Source organism: Aethalodelphis obliquidens, unplaced genomic scaffold (assembly GCF_003676395.1).
Source record: "Aethalodelphis obliquidens isolate GAN/ISIS:26980383/991018 unplaced genomic scaffold, ASM367639v1 scaffold3, whole genome shotgun sequence".
In the NCBI taxonomy this organism is placed as follows: Eukaryota; Metazoa; Chordata; class Mammalia; order Artiodactyla; family Delphinidae; genus Aethalodelphis; species Aethalodelphis obliquidens.
Genome location: NW_020837947.1, coordinates 65,153,092 through 65,175,709, shown reverse-complemented (window position 1 = coordinate 65,175,709; position 22,618 = coordinate 65,153,092). Strand labels below are relative to the sequence as shown.

At 39.2% G+C, this 22,618-nt stretch overlaps 1 long non-coding RNA gene across 1 annotated transcript in view; it reads left to right on the top strand.

Annotated features, from left to right (window-relative positions):
* Positions 1-7,276, top strand: part of LOC113611411 (uncharacterized) — a 242,062-nt gene extending 234,786 nt beyond the window's left edge. Inside the window, exon 3 of the long non-coding RNA XR_003429457.1 lies at positions 7,092-7,276. This is a non-coding gene — a long non-coding RNA (uncharacterized LOC113611411). The remainder of the gene's footprint in view (positions 1-7,091) is intronic.
* Positions 7,277-22,618: the final 15,342 nt, after the last annotated feature.

Here is a 22,618-nt window from a genome sequence, read left to right as displayed (position 1 = left end):
GTGTTGAATTTTGTTGATAGCTTTCTCTGCATCTATTGAGATGATCATATGGTTTTTCTCCTTCAGTTTGTTAATATGGTTTATCACGTTGATTGATTTGCGTATATTGAAGAATCCTTGCATTCCTGGAATAAACCCCACTTGATCATGGTGTATGATCCTTTTAATGTGCTGTTGGATTCTGTTTGCTAGTATTTTGTTGAGGATTTTTGCATCTATGTTCATCAGTGATATTGGCCTGTAGTTTTCTTTCTTTGTGACATCCTTGTCTGGTTTTGTTATCAAGGTGATGGTGGCCTCGTAGAATGAGTTTGAGAGTGTTCCTCCCTCTGCTATATTTTGGAAGGGTTTGAGAGGGATAGGTGTTAGCTCTTCTCCAAATGTTTGAAAGAATTTGCCTGTGAAGCCATCTGGTCCTGGGCTTTTGTTTGTTGGAAAATTTTTAATCACAGTCTCAATTTCAGTGCTGTGATTGGTCTGTTTATATTTTCTATTTCTTCCTGGTTCAGTCTTGGAAGGTTGTGCTTTTCTAAGAATTTGTCCATTTCTTCCAGGTTGTCCATTTTATTGGCATATAGTTGCTTGTAGTAATCTCTCATGATCCTTTGCATTTATGCAGTGTCAGCTGTTACTTCTCGTTTTTCATTTTAATTCTATTGATTTGAGTCTTCTCCCTTTTTTTCTTGATGAGTCTGGCTAATGTTTTTTCAATTTTGTTTATTTTCTCAAAGAATCAGCTTTTAGTTTTATTGGTCTTTGCTTTTGTTTCCTTCATTTCTTTTTCATTTATTTCTGATCTGATCTTTATGATTTCTTTCCTTCTGCTAACTTTGGGGGGTTTTTGTTCTTCTTTCTCTAATTGCTTTAGGTGTAATGTTAGGTTGTTTATTTGAGATGTTTCTTGTTTCTTCAGGTAGGATTGTATTGCTATAAACTTCCCTCTTAGAACTACTTTTGCTGCATCCCATAGGTTTTGCCTTGTCATGTTTTCATTGTCATTTGTTTCTAGGTATTTTTTTATTTCCTGTTTGATTTCTTCAGTGATCTCTTGGTTATTTAGTATTGTATTGTTTAGCCTCCATGTTTTTTAAATTTTTTACATATTTTTTCCTGTAATTGATATCTAGTCTCATATTGTTGTGGTTGGAAAAGATACTTAACACAGTTTCCATTTTCTTAAATTTACCATGGCTTGATTTGTTACCCCGATATGATCTATCCCGGAGAATGTTCCATGAGCACTTGAGAAGAAAGTGTATTCTGTTGTTTTTGGATCGAATGTCCTATAAATATCAGTTAAGTCCATCTTGTTTAATGTATCATTTAAAGCTTCTGTTTCCTTATTTATTTTCATTTTAGATGATCTGTCTTTTTGTGAAAGTGGGGTGTTAAAGTCCCCTACTATGATTGTGTTACTGTCAGTATCTCCTTTTATGGCTGTTAGCATTTGCCTTATGTATTGAGGTGCTCCTATGTTAGGTGCATAAATATTTACAATTGTTATATCTTCTTCTTGGATTGACCCCTTGATCATTATGCAGTGTCCTTCTTTGTCTTGTATAATAGTCTTTGCTTTAAAGTCTATCTCATCTGATATGAGAATTGCAACTCCAGCTTTCTTTTGATTTCCATTAGCATGTTATAACTTTTTGCATGCCCTCACTTTCAGTCTGTATGTGTCTCTAGGTCTGAAGTGGGTCTCTTGTAGACAGCATATATATGGGTCTTGTTTTTGTATCCATTCAGCGAGTCTATGTGTTTTCGTTGGAGAATTTACTCCATTTACATTTTAGGTAGTTATCGATATGTATGTTCCTATTACCCTTTTTTAATTGTTTTGGGTTTGTTATTGTAGGTCTTTTCCTCTCTTGTCTTTCCTGCCTAGAGAAGTTCTTTTAGCATTTGTTGTAAAGCTGGCTTGGTGTTGCTGAATTCTCTTAGCTTTTGCTTGTTTGTAAAGGTTTTAATTTCTCCGTCAAATCTGAATGAGATCCTTGCTGGGTAGAGTAATCTTGGTTGTAGTTTTTTCCCTTTCATCACTTTAAATATGTCCTGCCACTCCCTTCTGGCTTGCAGAGTTTCTGCTGAAAGGTCAGTTTTTAACCTTATGGGGATTCTCTTGTTTGTTATTTGTTGTTTTTCCCTTGCTGCTTTTAATATTTTTTCTTTGTAATTAAATTTTGACAGTTTGATTAATATGTGTCTTGGCGTGTTTCTCCTTGGATTTATCCTGTATGGGACTCTCTGTGCTTCCTGGACTTTATTGACTCTTTTCTTTCCTATATTAGGAAAGTTTTCAACTATGATCTCTTCAAATATTTTCTCACTCCCTATCTTTTTCTCTTCTTCTTCTGGGACCCCTATAATTCGAATGTTGGTGCGTTTAATGTTGTCCCAGCAGTCTCTGAGATTGTCCTCAATTCTTTTTTCTTTATTCTACTCAGCAGTAATTTCCGCTATTTTATCTTCCAGGTCACTTATCCATTCTTCTGCCTCAGTTATTCTGCTATTGATTTTTTCTAGAGAATTTTTAATTTCATTTATTGTGTTGTTCATCATTGTTTGCTCTTTAATTCTTCTAGGTCCTTGTTAAACATTTCTTATATTTTCTCCATTCTGTCCAAGATTTTGGATCATCTTTACTATCATTACTCTGAATTCTTTTTCAGGTAGACTGCCTATTTCCTCTTCATTTGTTTGGTCTGGTGGGTTTTTACCTTGCTCCTTCCTCTGCTGCATATTTTTCTGTCTTCCCTTTTGGCTTAACTTACTGTGTTTGGGGTCTCCTTTTTGCAGGCTGCATGTTCGTAGTTCCCGTTGTTTTTGGTGTCTGCTCCCAGTGCGTACGTTGGTTCAGTGGCTTGTGTAGGCTTCCTGGTGGAGGGGACTGATGCCTGTGTTCTGGTGGGTGGTGCTGGATCTTGTGTTTCTGTTGGGCAGGGTTGCGTCTGCTGGTGTGTTTTGGAGTGTCTGTGAGCTTAGTACGATTTTAGCCAGCCTGTTTGCTAATGCGTGGGGCTGTGTTCCTCTCTGGCTAGTTGTTTGGCATGGGGCGTCCAGCACTGGAGCTTGCAAGCCATTGGATGGATCTGGGTCTTAGCATTGAGATGGAGATCTCTGTAAGAGCTCTTGCTGATTGATATTATGTGGGGCCAGGAGGTCCCTGGTGGTCCAATGTCCTGAACTCGGCTCTCCCGCCTCAGAGGCTCTGGCCTGACACCAGGCCAGAGCACCAAGACCCTGTCAGCCACAGGGCTCAGAAGAAAAGGGAGAAAAAGAGAAAGAATAAATAAATAAATAAATAATTAAAATAATTAAAATAACAAAAATAAAAAGTAATAAAAAAAAGAAAAGAGGAAACAAACCAATAAACAAATCCACCAATGATAACAAGTGCTAAAAACTATACTAAGATAAACATAAAAATCAGAAACAAGTCAGTCGCAGACAGCACACCCCAAGTCTACAGTTGCTCCCAAAGTCCACCGCCTCAATTTTGGGTTGATTCGTTGTCTATTCAGGTATTCCACAGATGCAGCATACCTCACGTTGATGGGGGGATTTAATCCACTGCTCCTGTGGCAGCACGGAGAAATTTCCCTCTCTCTTCTTTGTTCGCATAGCTCCTGGGGTTCAGCTTTGGTTTTGGCTTCACCTCTGTGTGTAGGTTGCCCTCAGGCTTCTGTTCCCATCCAGACAGGACAGCATTAAAGCAGCAGCTAATTAGGGGGCTCTGGTTCACTCAGGCCAGGGGGGTGGGAAGGGGTATGGTTGTTATAATTGGAATGTGGGTGAGCCTGCGGTGGCAGAAGACATAACGTTGTAACAGACAATAAAAAAAAGTTTTTTAAATATAATCTATTTAGATAACACTTAAACTAGATTATAAGCTCTTTAAGGACAACCTTCTTTTCTTGTACATTTCATAAACTGTATCACATTGATATGGCAGGTACCCAATACATACTTTTTGGGGAAATGAATGAACACATACTTTCTCAGTACATCCTGAGTGATGTATCATAGAAATTCATATCTAGAGACTATTTGAAAGTGAGTTTTAAATCCATAAATGAAACTGACTTAGCCTTAATGGCCTATCATTTCGAAGAGTTTTAGTACTTAGTGACCATTTAATGTATGGATTATTGACCTGTTCATTCATGTTGCAGATGCTTTGAGCTGTCCAAGTCTGCCAACAGAAATCTGTTTTACAGACTTCAAGATAAATGACTTAGTAGTCTTTAATGATTGCTGTTATGGATGGCTGTGCCCTTAATTGATAGTTGAGCAGATTAACAGCTCGCTGGATGGATTATTTCACAGTTCTGTGCATTTTATGGAATGAATGTATCTCTAATGGTTCAAGTCAAATCAAACAAACATTTGCTGAACTTCCACTAGGGCAAAACACTTTGTCTAATACCTAGACAATGGGGGTAGCGTGGAGGTGGGAATTAACTTTAAAAACACACATCAACAGCAACAAAATGTATGCAAAAGAAAGGTCAAAATAACATGGTAGGCATCTATAATGGATGCTTTCCATGAAGATTGGCCAGTTTATATCAATGCAGTACTAATAAGAAATGATATCAAAATTATTATTCTAAGAATTTCTAAAACATATTCAGAGTGTTTGCGTAGGCACATTTGATTGTGCTAAGAGTTTCTTAGTGAATATTATTGTTTATAAAACATGAAATTAAGAGACACATTAACAGCATTTGAGTAATTAAGAGATGTGTTAGCAGCAGCAACAGTGGCAGTGGTAATCATGGCCATGGTTAAAACAAAAACAAAAACAAAATACTTGTTAGATATCATCCTGGGTATTCTTTCTTCTTGGCTAGTAATGTCAAGTCAAAGTAAGGATTTGTTGATAATAGGAAGAGGTGGACTCCTGTCTATTCATGAGATAGTGTGTAATGTTTAAGAGTATGGGTATTTTTACCAAACAGACCTCATTTTGAATCTCTAATTTTTTGGTTAGTCAGAATATAAAGCTATATAAGTAACCTCTCTGCAGTTTGGTCATTTATGAAATTGGTGTAATAATTACTTTGCCATGTAGTTACTTCAGCATGTAGTTATAAGTGCCTGGCATATACTTTGAGTAGCTTTGCATACTCAAAGTGTTCAATAAATAGTAATAATTATTATTCTAGTTATTTTATTAGTTGCAAATTTATGTGTCTGCCATGACTGTAAAAATCTAGCAATGCCATTTACCGTTAGGGAAAAAGTGTTGGAAAAGTCAATGTGAACTTTGATGACAAAGTGGACTTAGGGTGCAGCTAGGAAATTAGACTGGGGAAAGACAGGCTGTCTGTATGACAAGTTGGTGAAAACAAGAGATAGAAAACTGTGGTTGTAGAAATTCCATGTTGGTAATTGTGGAAAGAAAGGGAGGCTTATCACTGTGGTGTTCTCCATTGAGCTCATAAAGACTGCTTGTTAAATCTAATTTAAAAGAGAGAAATATTACCAGAAAGCACACCGGAATTTGCTCTTTTCAGCTTGACATTTCTGATAGAAATAATTACAACTGCATTTTTCTATTTTTATTTTTAAAATTTTTATTGGAGTATAGTTGATTTACAATGCTGTGTTAGTTTCTGCTGTACAGCAAAGTGAATCAGTTATACATAAACATATATCCACTCTTTTTTAGATTTTTTTCCCATGTAGGTCATCACAGAATATTGAGTAGAGTTCCCTGTGCTATACAGTAAGTCCTTATTAGTTATCTATTTTATGTATAGTAGTGTATATATGTCAATCCCAATCTTCCAATTTATCCCCCCTGCACCTTTTCCCCCAGTAACCATAAGTTTGTTTCCTACACCTCTGACTCTATTTCTGTTTTGTAAATAAGTTCATTTGTACCTTATTTTTAGATTCCACGTAGAACTATATATGATCTTTGTCTGACTTACTTCACTTAGTATGATCATCTCTAGGTCCATCCTTGTTGCTGCAAATGGCATTATTTCATTCTTTTTTACAGCACAACTGCATTTTAATATCTGAAAAATATTTCAGGTAAGAAAGGGTGATGCTTGCACTGAGGAGGATAATAGATGTGAAGTTTCTCTGGAAAAATTAAGAAACACTATGCAAGCATATGATATGATTATTGTCCTTCCTAGCACCTGTGCGTACATGTATATGTGTGTATATGTGTGTGTGTGTGTGTGTGTGTGTATATATACACACACACATATACACACATATACATACATATATATGTGTGTGTGTGTGTATATATATATATGTGTATATATATATGTATGGCTTCCCAATCAAGACTTAGTTTTCTTGACTCTTTGGCCTTCCTGAATGTTACGGCAATTTACTGGAAGTTCAGAGGTCAGAGAAATTCATCTGGTGCAGAAAGCAAAATGAAGAAAGACTTTATTCCCTTATTAATGCATTTGCTTACATAAAATGGAAATGCTTGATAAATACAAATAAATCTTGGAGGGAGAGTTAGCAGAGTGACAAAAACAAGTTTTCCTCATGTTTGTTAAAGGTGCATTTTGGGTGCAGCAGAGGAGCCCATTTACAGGCTCTGGGCTTCACTGCCTCTCACCCAAAGCGGGAGCTATGAGTCCAGGTTGGCTCTAACATTTCAACTCCAGTGTCAGCTTACATTTCCCAGTAGACAGGGTAGCCTGTGATTCATTGCCAGTAGCCTGCCCCTGGAGGCATGGTTAATGAGGTTTGAAGTTTCATTTAAATTTTCTTTTCAAAATCCTTTTCTTTCCATGAGGATGGAAGTTAAGAGTTTCCAGATAGGCTTAGCCGGAGTGCATTCCACTTCTCTGAGAAGTTTAAGAGTGGTGAAGGAAATGTGGGTAGGAAGGTAGGAGCCATGTCTGACTGAACTGCCCCATTGCTACCTGCTGAGATGTTTCTTGGGCAGGTACCAATTTGCCTTAGGCATTTAGAGGGCTTATTTCTTCAGGTGGGCTGGTCCATTATCTCCTCAGGCACAAGCCTACTTTCCATTAGTGCTGATGTGAAGGGTGTGCTCTCTGAAACCTGCTTTTTGATCCTTCCTCCCCTTGTCCTCCTTTCCCCTCTAGATGGCTCCAGGAATTTATATCAACTTTGTGGTGACCACCTTTCTGATCCATGATTTCCGATTTAAGCCACCGGCAGTGTACTCATCCTATTTAAAACATTGGAGATGGACTTCCCTGGTGACGCAGTGGTTGAGAGTCCGCCTGCCGATGCAGGGGACACGGGTTCGTGCCCCGGTCCGGGAAGATCCCACATGCCGCGGAGCGGCTGGGCCCGTGCGCCATGGCCGCTGAGCCTGTGCGTCTGGAGCCTCTACTACGCACCGGGAGAGGCTACAACAGTGAGAGGCCCGCGTACCGCAGAAAACATTGGAGATAATTAAAGGTACCATTTGGTTCTTAATTAAAAGCATCCTCTTTGCCTGACCTAGCCCTTCACGTAAACTTGGAGATATATGCTTCCTACTGTGTCCCTGCTCTCAACATGGCCAGTTGGGAAAGAGAAGATAAATGTGGGAAATCCCTTTTCAGAAAGTATATGGACTCCATTTCCTTTTTGTCCCAAATGGGAAAAAGGTAATATCCATGTTTCCCTTTTGAGAAAATGAATGAAGCTATATCCTCTCATCAGTGTAATTGCAGAGTTTTGAGCAAAGATTTTAACTAGACTTAAGGACACCTTTGCTTATCTCTTGTGCTGACATTGTTGCTACCCCAGGTTAAATATCTCTGCCCTTGCATTAATTACCCAGAATCTTCTAATTGAACAGCTCAGATTACAAGGGTTTCGAGAGAGAGCGTTATATATCACCCTTTACCTTCATGTATATAATCATATGTAATCACAAAAGAGCCCCCAAGAGGCATAGAGGGGCCATGCTTCTTTTCTGGTACAATCCTTGCTTAGTTTACCAAAGATTTCACTCTCTTCACTGTTACACAAATATTTGTGAAAGTTACCATTTATTTTTAGGAGTCATTTTGAAGTGTTCCTGAGTTACAATTTTAAATCCAGAGTATAGGTCACTGGCAGAATGCTATTTATATAGCTATAGCTATATCTATATTATAAATAATTTTAGCCCCATTTCTGGTGCTCCTTTAAAATCTCTTAATTTTGTAGACCAGAGCTGCCCAGATCACAGATCTTGAAGCACATCCATCTCTTTCACAGGCAGCCTTTGCTCTTCAAGATCTCTAATTTATGTATTGGAAAAATCCTATTAAACCAGCCTTGACAGGGCAAACAATAGTAATTTGCTTTTTCTGTTGATTGCAAATGTGGCTTCTGGGTTACCTGAGTACTAATAGTTTCTTTTCTTCAGTTTGAGGTGCACTGGGATTTTAAATTTAAAAAGACAATTTAATTTACAGTGCCATTTGTTTTGAAAAGAAAAAATATAATAATCCAGGGAAGCTGGGGATCTCTGAGGTCTTTACACTTGATCTGAATGTGAAGTTACAGCTTGTGGCCAGTATGACTTTTAAAATTAATTTAGAAACAAAGTTAACAACAATGAAGAAACGAAAGAAACACGGTGGAAGGGACCCAGAACAGAAGAAGGATTCTGATTTTGATGTCGGTTTTGTACTGAGCTAATCTTGGGGTTCCAAATTTTTACCAGAAGTCAACTGAGGTGCAAAATGACTCATAAAGCTCACGATTTGGGTGTGGGCTAGTAGAAATTGATGCTCAGAGTATATGGTTAAATGACAATGATTCCCTGAATTTCATATGCTTTGGGATGGTTACTTTTAAAGACTACTGCCCCTGAGGTCAATAATGAGCTCAATAATTTGGTGGAAATTTGGGGTATCAACAGCTTCTGGGTGGTGTAAGTCTGTCTGCCACAACTTAAGCTTGGTGCACTGCTTAAATCAGATCAACACTTGAGTGATGTCAGCCTCAGGGAATGGGAGTCTTGGTCTAGGGGTAGAGGGAGTGAGTTGAGGGAAAGACATATTACCCAGAAGAGGAAGGAAGGAGAGGAAGGAGGAGGATGCAAACACTACTGATATTTGAATAGAAAAATTTAAAGTAGTGATTGTCTACCTAAGAGTAACTTGAGTAAATATTAATAAGTACAGAAGTCTGTAATAGGTACTTTACACTAATAAATGTGATTTTTTTTTTTTTTAAAGAAGATGTTGGGGGTAGAAGTTTATTAATTAATTTATTTATTTTGGCTGTGTTGGGTCTTTGTTTCTGTGCGAGGGCTTTCTCTAGTGTGGCAAGCAGGGGCCACTCTTCATCACGGTGCGCGGGCCTCTCACTATCGCGGCCTCTCGCAGGCTCCAGACGTGCAGGCTCAGTAGTTGTGGCTCGTGGGCCTAGTTGCTCCGCGGCATGTGGGATCCTCCCAGACCAGGGCTCGAACCCGCGTCCCCTGCATTAGCAGGCAGATTCTCAACCACTGCGCCACCAGGGAAGCCCAAATTTGATTATTTATTAGTCCTTTTGTCACAATACTTCTGTTGACAATCATAGGAGAATTTCCTCACAGTAATCCTGAATCTTCAAAAATTATATTCAAAGTCATCTTGGCTTAGAAATCCATTGTTTCTATTTGTTTCTCCCTTGACTCTTGGTCTAACCTCCACTTCATGTTTTTGCTAACCAAATTCTGAAAACCATAAAGTGACTCCATCATTTAAGCTCATTAGTATTTCCCCACTGCCTGGTCTAGATCAGGCATATAGTTGGTTGTTGAAATTATTGAATCATTTTGTTTTCAAAGATAAAATAAAAAAGCTCTTGGAGGGCTTCCCTGGTGGCGCAGTGGTTGAGAGTCCGCCTGCCGATGCAGGGGACACGGGTTCGTGCCCCGGTCCGGGAAGATCCCACATGCCGCGGAGTGGCTGGGCCTGTGAGCCATGGCCGCTGAGCCTGCGCGTCCGGAGCCTGTGCTCTGCAACAGGAGAGGCCAGGGCAGTGAGAGGCCCCCCTACCGCAAAAAAAAAAAAAAAAAAAAAAAAGCTCTTGGAGTACTACCCATCTTTCCATACACAGATGGAATGTCTTGACCTCTTTTTCAATGAGGACTCAGGTTGTTACTCTGTATATATGGCACTGTGTGCATACCTCTTGCTCTTTGATGAGAGACTATCCCCCCCCGCATTACTCTATACCTCTTTAATCTTAGCCTGGTCAGTGCTACTCCATGAGTGATAATGTGTGAAAGATTAAATAGAGTGGAGGAAACAAAGGGAGCTCATGGGCCATTTCATTTGGTGCTTCCCAGTGCCCTCCCTTTACTATGGGTACCAGGGGATGCTTTTACTCAAGGGGACTGCTAGCAACTGCCTGGGGCTCAAGTGTTTCTCTGAATTTTATGTAGGTTTAATGCAGATGTTAAGACTGTTCTCTAGAATCTAACAGTGCTGGTCTTACTGCATCTAACCCTAGGAGGAGTGTTCGCATGGTAATAAATAACTTTGCTAGAGAAGAGAGCTGGGAGTTGAGTCCAGAGCATGCTGTTTCCATTCCAGGCCAAATTGTTTTCCTAAAGTAGGGGAAATGTTGTACTGGGAATAAAGTGTCCTCTTAAGTGTTCTCACCTCTGACAGGAAAAATTCAATTTCCCTGAAAGATATGTCACCTCTTTTCCCTTCCTGAGACTTTAATCTCTGTATCGCAGTGGAAAAAGTGCTGAGGATCAAAGATGCAATACAAATGACTGGGTTACGTTTTGAACCCTACTTGTGTGGTCATCAGAATGTCTGAGACCGCAGGTGGCTGGTGGCAGATGGAGAGCTGTGGGAGTGTTGGAGGAACAGCAGGGAAGGCTGGTGAAATTATCTGAACACAGAATGGTGATTCTGATACTGTGTTCTGCCACCAAGCACAGGTTATTAGCTGTAAAAAAAAATCAACTTTCTTTGATAGTGTCTCTATGTCCCTTACCTCTTCTATGAAATTTAGGTGATGACCAAAGTAACTTCAGACAGTATACTGTGTGGCACATTATGTGTTTGTGGCATTTAGTTGCTCTGGGCATTATAAAATCAATATATTATGATGCTGAAGCCAAATTTCAAACTAGATACTGTATTTTTCCTATCTCCTTTGTAATTTCAATCAGATAAAGTTTTTCGTTTCTTGTCCAACCCTGTTTGGTGAGCATTCAGTTTCTTGCAGAAAGCTAAATGTGATATGTGGATATGCTTCAATCTAATCACAACATATTTATTTAGTTCATAATATGTGCCAAGTACCTACAAAGTGTTGTGAAAGGAGCAAACTTTGTTTTAGACACAGTGCTTTTCCTCTCTTACGGAGTTTACTCCTGTATGTTATAATGTTTTTACTCCTTTTTCAATATATGAGCTTATCTTTTTAATGATAAAACTAATATGACTACCTTACTGCGCCACCAGGGGAGCCCTACAATATATTCCTGTTGTTTATCTATTTTTATACATAGTACAGTAGTTTGTATCTGTTAATCCAATACACTTAATCTGTCCCTCCCCATCCCCTTTGGTAGTCATGAGTTTGTTTTTTATGTCTGTGAGTCTGTTTCTGTTCTGTATATACATTCATTTGTATTATTTTTTAGATTCCACATGTAAGTGATATCATACAGTATTTGTCTTTCTCTAACTCTTCATCATTCATCATTCTTCTTTTACCAGTCAGAATTTCTAAATCAATATAAGTGTGATAGAGATAATCCTACTTATTTAGTTTGAATATGAAAGGAAACCCTCTAGGACAACATTTCCCAAACTGGGTTCTGAGGGGACTAATGCTTTGAACAAAAGAAGGTTGCAATCCATTGAGATCTGTAATTCACACTACCATACTAATGTTTCCAAGACATCCTGTAGTTAGAAATATGTTTAAATTTTGTTCAATTCAGCATTTCCTACACTTATTTGGACAATGAATCCTTATACCTACCCCATCCCGTCCCCATTTTTTTAGAACTGCACATTAACATTTTAGACTTCTGAGGGACTTCCATTTGGGAAGAGATACTATAAAATATATACATGAAATATAATGTTGGGATTAATTTGGAAAAGATTTTGTTAATAATGTTATAGAAGTAACCATTTAGTCCTTTTTAAAAATATCATTAACAGGAATGAATATTAAGTGTCTTTTAAGTATGTATTGAACAATTTAGTTTTTGTTATTTAGCCTACTAATATGATATGATATAATAAAAAGTTCCTCGATATTGAAACTTCTTTAAAATCCTAGGATAATAACTACTTGGAATTGGTGGATTTTTTTTTTTAATATACCTTGGATTCTCTTTGCTAATATTTTATAGTATTTAGGATTTTTACTTCTATATTCATAAGTGAAATTGGTCTGTGATTTTAATTTTTGTGTTAACTTCAGGGATATATATTCACTCCATTGAATAATGTGAGTACTTTTCTTTTTCTCAATACAGTAACTGTTTATGTTCAACGTGGGAGTTCTTTGCACCTTGAATGTTTGAAATAATTCCCTGGTTAATGGGCTGAAGCCTTTTATGGGGGTTGTTCTTTAATAACTCTATCAATAATTTCACCAGCATTGCTCTTGTCAGGTTCTCTTTTTGTTGTTAAGTCAGTTTTGGTAATTTATATTTTTCTTCCAGAAAATTGTCTATTTTGCTGAGATTGCCTAATTTATTTCCTTATCATTATCCATAGTGTACTTTATAATTTTCAAGTATTTTCTGTAACTGTTTTTTTTTTACCTGTTTTTCTCTTTACTTGTGCTGTTTCTGCCTTTCTTCTTTAAGAGCTATGCTTGACTTTATTAATTAACTCTACTATGTTTCTTTTTTTTTAATTTCTGATTTTATGAGGATTATGTCTTTCTGTTTTCTGAAGCTCCTTGTATTTTTTTCCTAAATTGTTAATTTGATTATTTTTCCCTTTCCCTTTTAAATAATAAGAACCCTTGACTATAAATTTGCCTATGAGAAGACCTATGAATTCCATAAAGTTTAATGTGTTTTATTACCATTTTGTTGTATCTAAATACGCTTTAATTGTACTACTAGCTGGCCTATTGAGGATCTCAGGAAAAATGCCCTAAATGTGCCTGCTCTGTCATGCATTACGTTTTCTTTCTCATTTTAACTGCTAGGTCTCATAGGCTTAGATGACTGCTCAGAAGCAAGGTCTACTAAAGTCACTGTCCCTCACATACAAGTTTGACCTCTTATCTGCTCAGAGATGGAAGTGTTACAGCCTTCAAAGTGTCTGTTTAAAGCCACTTTAAATTTATTTAACAAATATTAATAAGAAAATTATTATGTACCAAGCATCATTTTAAGCATTTTGTGAATATTAATTTAATTGATCTCATAACAACCTTGTGCGACAGATATTATTCACCCCTTCAGAGATGGGGAAACTAAGGCACAGAGGCTAGTGAGAGCCAGGACTTGAACCCAGTAGATCTAGCTCCAGAGGCTGCAGTCTGAACCATCAGGTTAAACTGCTCTTCTCTTTTGAAATTCTGCCTGCTTATTCCTACCATACAAATATCTCCATAACTAAGAGAAAAATGTCTCCCTCCATACCTGGTTTAAGATTTTTTAAAAGGATATAACTGCATGTCACTATAGATTTCAATACCTGTCCCAGGAAAGTAATGAAAAGTGTGAAGAAAATCAGGATGTGCCACCCCAAAATGTGACATCTTGGCATATTGGATATTTTAAGCTAAAGGAATTTGAAAAAGGGCAGAAGCAAGGTCTCTGTGACCTTCCACTTCTGCCCCGAAGCAGATCACAAGATCCTCACGTGAGAGGTCCTTCCCTATGCCCGGAGGAAAGGAGCATCTTTACCTCAGAGGACAGAGAGACTCTGAGAGGAAGCGCAACAAACAGACCTTGCTGATTCCCCCCACTTAGCTACCCGTAACTCATACCCTTTGTCCTTCCTTGCATGTTCTCCCACGACTTTCCACTCTTCATCAAACCTAGCACAAAACAGCTCAGGCTTAATCATTTTTTCGGAGCTTCCTTAGGATGGCCCCTGTGTCACCTAAAATTTATATGGAATAAATTTGTATGCTTTTCTCCCATTAATCTGTTTATCAGTTAGTTTTTAGGTACAGTCAGGGATCCTAAGAGGTCTGAAGGAAGAGTTTGCCTGTCCTCAAAGGACTCAAAACACACCCCTCTACTCCTCACTGGAATCGCCTTCCCATCATTTCCCTCCGAGCCTTAGCTGCAGTCTACAGGCAAAACCCCTCTGTGTCCATGCCCACGGCCAAGCCAGTCTGAACAGCTGCAGAGCCTAGAATGTTCAGATCATCAGAGTACCCCACCGCTGACAGAGGGTTGAAAGCATGATAGATAATACTGAGAAAGTCCTTGGCGTTACAGCCGGGAGGAATAAAAGATGAGGAAAGATGGACTGGTCTGTATTCTTGGTATTCTGTAGTTTCCATCTCAAACCTATCAAAAAAATCAAAGCAAACTGTGGTCCAGGAGAACAAGTGGTCCCAAGTTTGGAGTGTGAGACTAGGCACCGCTTAAGCGGCTTAGAACAAACACTGGAAACACCGCTGCCGGTCTTGGATCACTCCGCACAGAGGGCCACTGTAAGCAGTTACGCCTGGCAGATCAGCTCCTGTGATTCAGAGAGTCGTCCGTAGGTATTGTTTTTGAGGTTTATGTTTACAAGCTGTTTTCTCTGACCAAGACATCAAAGTACACAAAAAACAGCTCTCTCTTCTGCCTTTTCATTTTTCTTCTGTTTCAGTGGCTCTGAAGGAAATAGTTTATTTCAAAAAGGTAATTCCTAACATTCCTTCCCCTCCAAGTAAATTTTATATACACCTTACAATGTATATTTTATTTCAGAGCATGCCAATATAGCCTTTTAATTCTATAATAAACATACAGAAAATTACCTTTATTTATACAGATTGATTTCCTCCTTGACTCAGTTGTTTTCCAGAAGATAGTTCTATTTTTTTCCCCAGTGAATGAAATTTTCATTTAAGCATATCATTAGTTTTAGTGTGTTGTGGTCAGAGATCATGTTCTATTTTCCCCTGTGTGTTTCCATACACATATCTTTTGGTTTTAGTGCAAGTATTTGATTTAGCAAACACAGACGGCTTTTTTATGAATGGGGCAGTGATCAGAACATCACCCAGATTCAGTGGCAGTATATGACATGACATATGTTCACTGTTTCCTATTCAGCTAGTGAAGTTCTGCATCCATTGTGGAGCTGCTATGAGCACACAGATCAGATTTAGACCATAGCGTCTTATCTGTTCCCCAAACAGTTTCATTTTCAGCAGGTCATTTGTTTAATCTGAGGATTTACCTAGTAACAGTATCACCTAGTTACACATCAGCTGTAACATATGGAAACTCATATTTCATAAGGAAAGCATCATATATTAATTGTAAATCATGTCACATTTCTTCGTGTCTTTTTTGTATCTTCATAATAAAGTCACAGAGAAACATTCATCCATTTCAATCAATCAGCCATTTCAATTGCCTCCTTTGGTTCCTCACGACACCTAATTTCTGAACCAGAGTATTCTATTATAATGGACTAGAATGAGTAAATTTTCCTCCTACGATTCTTCTGGCTCAGGATGAGGACCGACATGATTCCAAAAACGCTTCAGTGCCATTACCCTAGATTAGAGGGTCTCAAACTTTAGCAGGCATTAGAATCACCTAGAAGGCTTGTTAAAACAGTGATTGTTCCATTCCGTTCCCAGAGTTTCTGGTCTGACAGATCAGGGTGTGGCCCAAGAATTCGTATTTCTAACAAATTCCCAAGCGATTTTGAAACTGTTGGTCCCAGTCTACGCTTTGAAAGTCTTAATCTGGGGGATTATCATTCTCAGACTTGGAAGCACGATTATGTATAGCCAATGCTTTGGCATGCTCTATTCCTGTGGCAGACGTCATTTGAAATACACGACTCTTGTTCTCTCGAGCACCTGAAAAGAACTTTTCTATACTTAAATCTGTTTTCCTGCTTACAAGAGTGAGATGGACAAAAGGAATGCAGAAATGGCACAGCAAAGACCGGTGCTCCAGAGAAGCCAAACAGAACAAGTAAGAGCATTTAGGGCTGTCCAGGCTTTTGCAGAATTCCTTTGAATCTCTATTGCCTCTGGGTGTGAAACGTTTTTGATGCTCAGATTATATGATTTTTTTTCTATTCTCGACAAGAGAGAAGAATTAAGATTCTTTTGGGAGTCTTGTTGCTTCATTACATGCCAATCATATTTCTTGAACTTCATGGAGAATTAGGAAGGGTTCTCCGTAGTAATCAATTCTGTGTTATCGAGGAGAGACTTTCAGTTTATGTGATTAAGACCCTCATTAAACATGTTTAGAAACAGATCTTCCAATCATCCTAGGTAGACTGTTTTAGTGTTTATTTATCTTTATATTGATGATGTTCTTTTCCTTATTTTGTACAAAGCCTTAAAATTTAAGCCTATTTTTTTTTCTGATTCCACTTTTCCATAGAGATGGAGATCGGGTTAGTTGTATCCTTGTGGTAATAGAAGCAACAATTAAATTACACTTTTTAAGGCAAAACAAATTAAGATTCTTCAATTTTTTTAATGAGTCCAGCTCTTAATCCCGTGAATTTTTTTCTTTTTAGTCTTCATCATCTCCTTAAATATTTGTAAGTTGAAAACAACTTTTTAAAATAATAACATGTTCTCTTACTTGCTATGTGTCAGGCACTGTGCTAAGCACTTCACATGTACATAATGATATGTACATCATTACGTGCTTTACCAAATTAATAGATGTGCATTATTGAAACTTCATGGGTTTCTAAAAATTTATTTTGCCTAAAGATTCAGACATTTCTCTGAAGCAAATGGAAATAGTTTTTCCTGGTCATTACTTATTGTTTTCCTATCTTGTAAGGGTTCTCTGGAAATTTATTTTGTTTGCACATTTGTTTTAATATTCTAGTGTTTTCCAATTCTGTCAGCGTTAGTAGCTTCAATGAATCCTGCAATTTACTCTTACATTCAGGGAAGCTCAATGTGCTAATTAAAAGATGCTGATTAGGAGATGTTAAATTTTTTTTAGGATCTCAGTTAAATATAATAACACAAAGATTTCTGACAGAAAAGAACTGGATGATAACAAATATAGAAGCAGGTGGCAGAAATTGTTTAAAAAGATCGCTAGATGTCATTCTAGAAGATTAAGCAAAATAATACTCTCTTGGGCTTCCCTGGTGGCGCAGTGGTTGAGAGTCCACCTGCCGATGCAGGGGACATAGGTTCCTGTCCCGGTCCGGGAAGCGGCTGGGCCCGTGAGCCATGACCGCCGAGCCTGCGCGTCCGGAGCCTGTGCTTCGCAACGGGAGAGGCCACAACTGTGAGAGGCCCGCGTACTGCAAAAAAAAAAATAATAATAATAATACTCTCTTGAACAGAAAAGTTTAACCCTTGATAATGATTGGAACTTTTTGTGCCTAACATAGGAGTTTGTTTGTTCATTTGTTCATTCAAGCAATAAACATGAGTAGTCTTTTATTGTTGCAGGTGGTTCTGTGTTGAGGTTGGGGTATAGAGACCCAGTCCTGGTTCTTGTCCTTGAGGGAGAAGGTCCCAAAGGGCAGAGGGAACAGGCAACTCTCACCTCACCCCTGCGCCTCCTGTTCTGAGAAGAATGGCAAGACTTGTGGACTCTTAAAACCCGGAGAAGGGTATTTTTACTCAGGGGTTGTAACTGAGGACAAAAGGGAAATGTCCTCAGGGCAAGATGCTTTTTCCCTAGGGGGCTCACGAGAGGACAGAGTGTGAGGAATCTTGGGAGTTGTGGAGACGAGTGACTGCTGTGTGACTCAGGACCCTTCAGAAGTTCTGTCAGTGCCTTCGGAGGCTCAGAAGGGACCCCTCCCCCAAGCTGGAGCAGGTCCTGGTTTGAGAGCTTAAGAGGCTGACCCAGTCCTAAGTGTGGAGGCAGAATGTGGTCCTGCGCAAACAAGGCTGCGGGCTCCTTGTTGCTTTCTCTTAACAAAACCTCTTTCTACAACCTTTTCCTACTGTGTTTGTTGGGATTACTCTGAAGGATAGAATTTATCAGGTTGGGCAACAGCCTCATCCTCTGGCAAATAAAGCAACTCAAGGTCTTCTGCTACAGACGACTTTGGCAATAGGATCATGTAAATATCCAGTAAATTACCATAGTGTTTTCACTGATGATACTGTTAAATTTTGAGTAGGAATTCCATTAATTGAACTTCATTGCACTATATAACACAACATAATAAACACAGGATAACATATCATCCCTGTTAAATCCTTGTCAATAAATGATAAGATTAGAAGAAAAAAACCCTTTATTTTCTCAGTAATATCAAAGTATAAGATTTAACCATATCCGCATCATTAAGGCTCAGTCATAATACATTTCAGGTCTCCCTCTCTCTTTCTGCAATTCTCTTTTGACCACGTTTGACTGAATGCTATTTATAATATTAGGAGTAGACACCTGCTATGTGCCTCTTACATGTGCTCTTATGTATATTACTGCTGAAATTCAAAGAAACTTTGCCAACGTAGATATTATTATCTCTTTTTTACACTGAAATCATAGACATTTGTCGGAGGGGCAGAGGTGGGATTCAAACCCAGGCCCGACAGGTGCCAGAGCTGGGCTCTCCCAGGTGCACAGCCCCTCTGGGGAAGTGCTTTCTGCGGATGTTCACGACACATCTAATTAGGGTCATTGTAAACCATCTTTGACAACTGATGAGATTTCGGATATGGTTGTAGGAATCAAAGGAGTCATTTTATCAGAAAATAAAGCACTTAGAAGGGAGAACAATATATTAAAAGGGGCAATATTTTCCAGGTATTGAGATTTAAATAACCGTTACTCCTCTGTGGCTGTATTTGAGATAGGGTTAGCAGGAATTCAGTAGTGCCAGGAATCAAATTTGACATTTACTTCGGAACCAAAGTATATATGATTCAGTTCCCTTGCCCAAACAGATCAGAATGACAAGTTTTCATGTCCAGCCTAAAGATCGTTTGCCTGCTATCAGCAAAGATTTGTCCAGAATGAGTAGTCTGGGAGATCTAACCTTGCCCCTGCTCGGCAGGCTCCACAGCTCATTGTGTCTCTAAATTCCAAATGCGGCTCAGTTTTTGGCTTTTAGATCCCCCTATGTTGAGTCAGAGGGGTCAGGGAAGTCATTTGGAATGTTTTGTTCCAAATCCCTGCTGCTGTTACTAAGAATAGATGCAAACACAGTGAAGCCGCCGTGCGGGAGCTGGCCTCGATGCTTGCACGATGGTGGATGGGGCAGGTAGGATAATGCCAAGGATGGTTACCTACCCATGACTTTCCTGGAGACCTGGAATCAGAGTCATGGTCCCCCATCCTCCATCTTATTGCCACCTGGGAGTGCTCTGGACCAAGTGTCATCTGAGCCCAGAGAGAGCATGCCCACATCTTTGTAAGCCTACCCTTTCTTTGTGTTTTTATGTGGGCCAGCCCTTGCATTAACGAGCTAATACTCCTGAGGTAAGGACATCTCGGGAGTCAAGTCACTCCTCTTCAGGTGCACGGATGACTTGGTGGAGGTAATCCTTGAAATAGGACCATTAATATTTTCTTTTTCAAGGAAGAAAAACAGCATGATAAGGGCTAATAGAACAAGTATCTGAAGATGTTTTGTCTTGTAATATGTGTGCATCACACAAGGTGGCAGAACAAGCATATGGCGATCCTCCAGCTGGAGGTGGGAAGCTGCATTGTCTGCAAGGCAGGATCCGGTCACCAGCCCCTACCTTTGCAGGCTAAGCTGCAGCTGCTGCTTCTCTCTGTGTGTGCTCACACGTTTGTGTTTGAGTAGAGTATGGCACATAGTTTAATAACTTGCCGGCACTCAAATCCTTAGCTTTCTGTGAGAAACTCTGTTAAATGATTAGACCTCATTGGTTTCTTGAAAATAGGCACCGACTCCTGGCTCCGATTTCTATGCCTCCTTTTTGATTGAAAACACAAGCTTACTCTCCATTAGCGTTCTAGTTTAGCTCAAGGGCGTCGTAAAAGCTAAGCCATAAGACAGTTTTATAACCTATGATATCAAATTTTAACTTTTTTCTTCTCCATATAGGATGTGAATATGACGTTAAATATTTATTAAATATTTGTCAAGCTTATTAACTCTGTTTGTTTTTCTCCATAAGGAGAATTAAAAATCCCTGGATTTATTTTTAAATTTAATTGAATGGTTAATACTTAATTTTAATCATTATTAATTCAATTTTTTATGTAGTCATTTTTATGGCTGAATAAAATATTTTACCCGACTCAGGCTTGTGAACAAGGCCATTAGCAATAGACTACCTAGGACTGTCACACCATGCATCAGAAATACTAGAGAACAAATTTATTTGTACTCTTGACCTATTCAGTACAAAGAAATGGGACATCTCTCAAAGTCATGGGGAGAACATTTGATCTCTAGAATAAAAAACAAAAGCTATGCATACGCCTCATTTCTCACATAAAATTTACATCTTAGCCTCAGAAGTTTTAACGGATACAATTTATTTTCCCCAGTTCTTTAGACTATATTAGGATGGACTTTGGGAGGGTAAAATGCTCATTCTCAATAAAGTGGTCAGGTAATTTAGGAAGCTATACCACCAGGGAGACAGGTGACCCTGGCTGGTCATCTTTGGTCACTTCTTTCTTCTTCTCTTCCGCTCTGATTACCTTTCCAAGGGCTTTCAATACTTCCGGGAAGTGCTGTTGGTTCTTGCATCTGTGTCTCTCCTTTCCCTTAGCCTAAATCATCATCCTTATCTCTGGGCCTTTGTACTTGACTGCATCTCATCACTTCCTCCTCCACCTACCAGCTCTGTGCTGGAGCTAGCTCACACTGGCTTGTGAGAGTCGATTTTGCATGTTTTCCCCCCAATTTCAAGTTGATAGTTTGGGATTGGCCATGATATAAATATATGCACACCACAGAAATCAGTGAACACTACAAAAAAATCAAAGCTTTCCCCTTCTCCCCCTGAGCTAGTTTACCTGCACATTACAGTGTAAGACCATGGATTCAAACGAATAACTCCAAATTGATTCTGCCAGCCCACCCCCCAACCCCCGAGAATTTGTTGTCAAAGACACATTGTATGAATGTGGTAACTTCCATTAAGAGGGAAATAAATATATTTATTTACAGAACTGATGGCATTCTTGTCCATGTTCAGGAATGCCAGATGTTATGCAGCTGGTGTGTCACTGAAACCATTGTGCATGCAGCAGCTGGGCAGAGATTTGAATGGAAAGTGTCTCCACCTTTAGACCGTGCCAAAAATGACCTCCAAATTATCTAAACACCACACTGAGTTTAGTGAAATGCCCAGCGCTTCTCCAATCTGCTGGCCACTCCCAGGGAGCTCGGCACTATAGAGCAGTACAGAGAATTACAAAGTCACAAATTTGACTTTTGAGGGACCTTACAATCTAGTTTATCGTGAGGGCTCTTGTCACCCTGGAAAAGAGATGCCCCAACTTCCTGCACTAAATTTGAATATTGTCACTCGGGTTTCAAACAATCTGGCAGAGTCTAGTGTTCAAGTGTTTAAAAACCCGTAAAAATTTAGAACATTCTTTAGTCTGTGATTCAAAGCTCTTTATAGTATTTCCCCAGCCTACTTCTCAGTCTGTTGGTCTCTGTGGTTTCCTGCCACCCTGTATCTTCTGCCTGAAGTTTCCTTTATCTTCTCTCGATTTACTCGAACTTTATCGTGTTTCAAGACTGATGTGAGATTCCATTCCCTCCTTAAAGCTTTTTCTGGTCTCCCCGCTTGGAAATAAGTATGTTCTCCCTAGAACACCTACATCATTTTTTATACAACTGTTAGGTTACTTATTAATTTTAACTTTACATTTGCCCACGTGCTTCATCTTCCCTATTAGATTTGGTAGTAGAAGCCACATGTGCCAGTTTTTAAGCTGTGGACACACTCAGCTCCAAATTCACCCGCCTCACTCTGCTTAAACCACAGGTCTGCTACCAGTCAGGTTCTGCCATTGGGGCACCGGGAGGAGAGATGGGAAGGTGGTGGAAGGAGAAGGGACTTGCTCCTCCCTGTTTTCTTGATGTTCCTGAAAGCAACATCCCAGGGATGCCGTATCACCTTGTCAGCAGCAGTTGGTTCCAGTCTCTGGACCCCACCTCCTGGTGGCCCTCAGCAACCGTGCCTGCCTTTTTCTCAAGCATCCCAACCCCAGGTCCTTGAGTCTCAGATATCCGAGCCCAGCTCTGAGGGGTGCCTCCTCCAGCTTCTAAGTTCTTCCCTGTATTTCCCCAGCCTGAGGTGCATATTACTTCCTCTGATTAATAAGTCTGTGTTACCTCATTCTTCCCTCTAAAGGGCCTTTTCAGTCCTCCAACACCTGTGTCACGAATTCCCTATGATAAATACCCTGTTGAAATAGCCAGTGTGGTTTCTGTGCTCCTGGCTGGACCCTGACACATTGACAGATCTGTCACTTTCCTCCTAGGCCCAGTTACCCAATGCAGTGCCTAAGAGTACGGTTTGCATAGAATAATTGCTTAAGAAATATTTGTTGAATGGTGAATGAAAATTT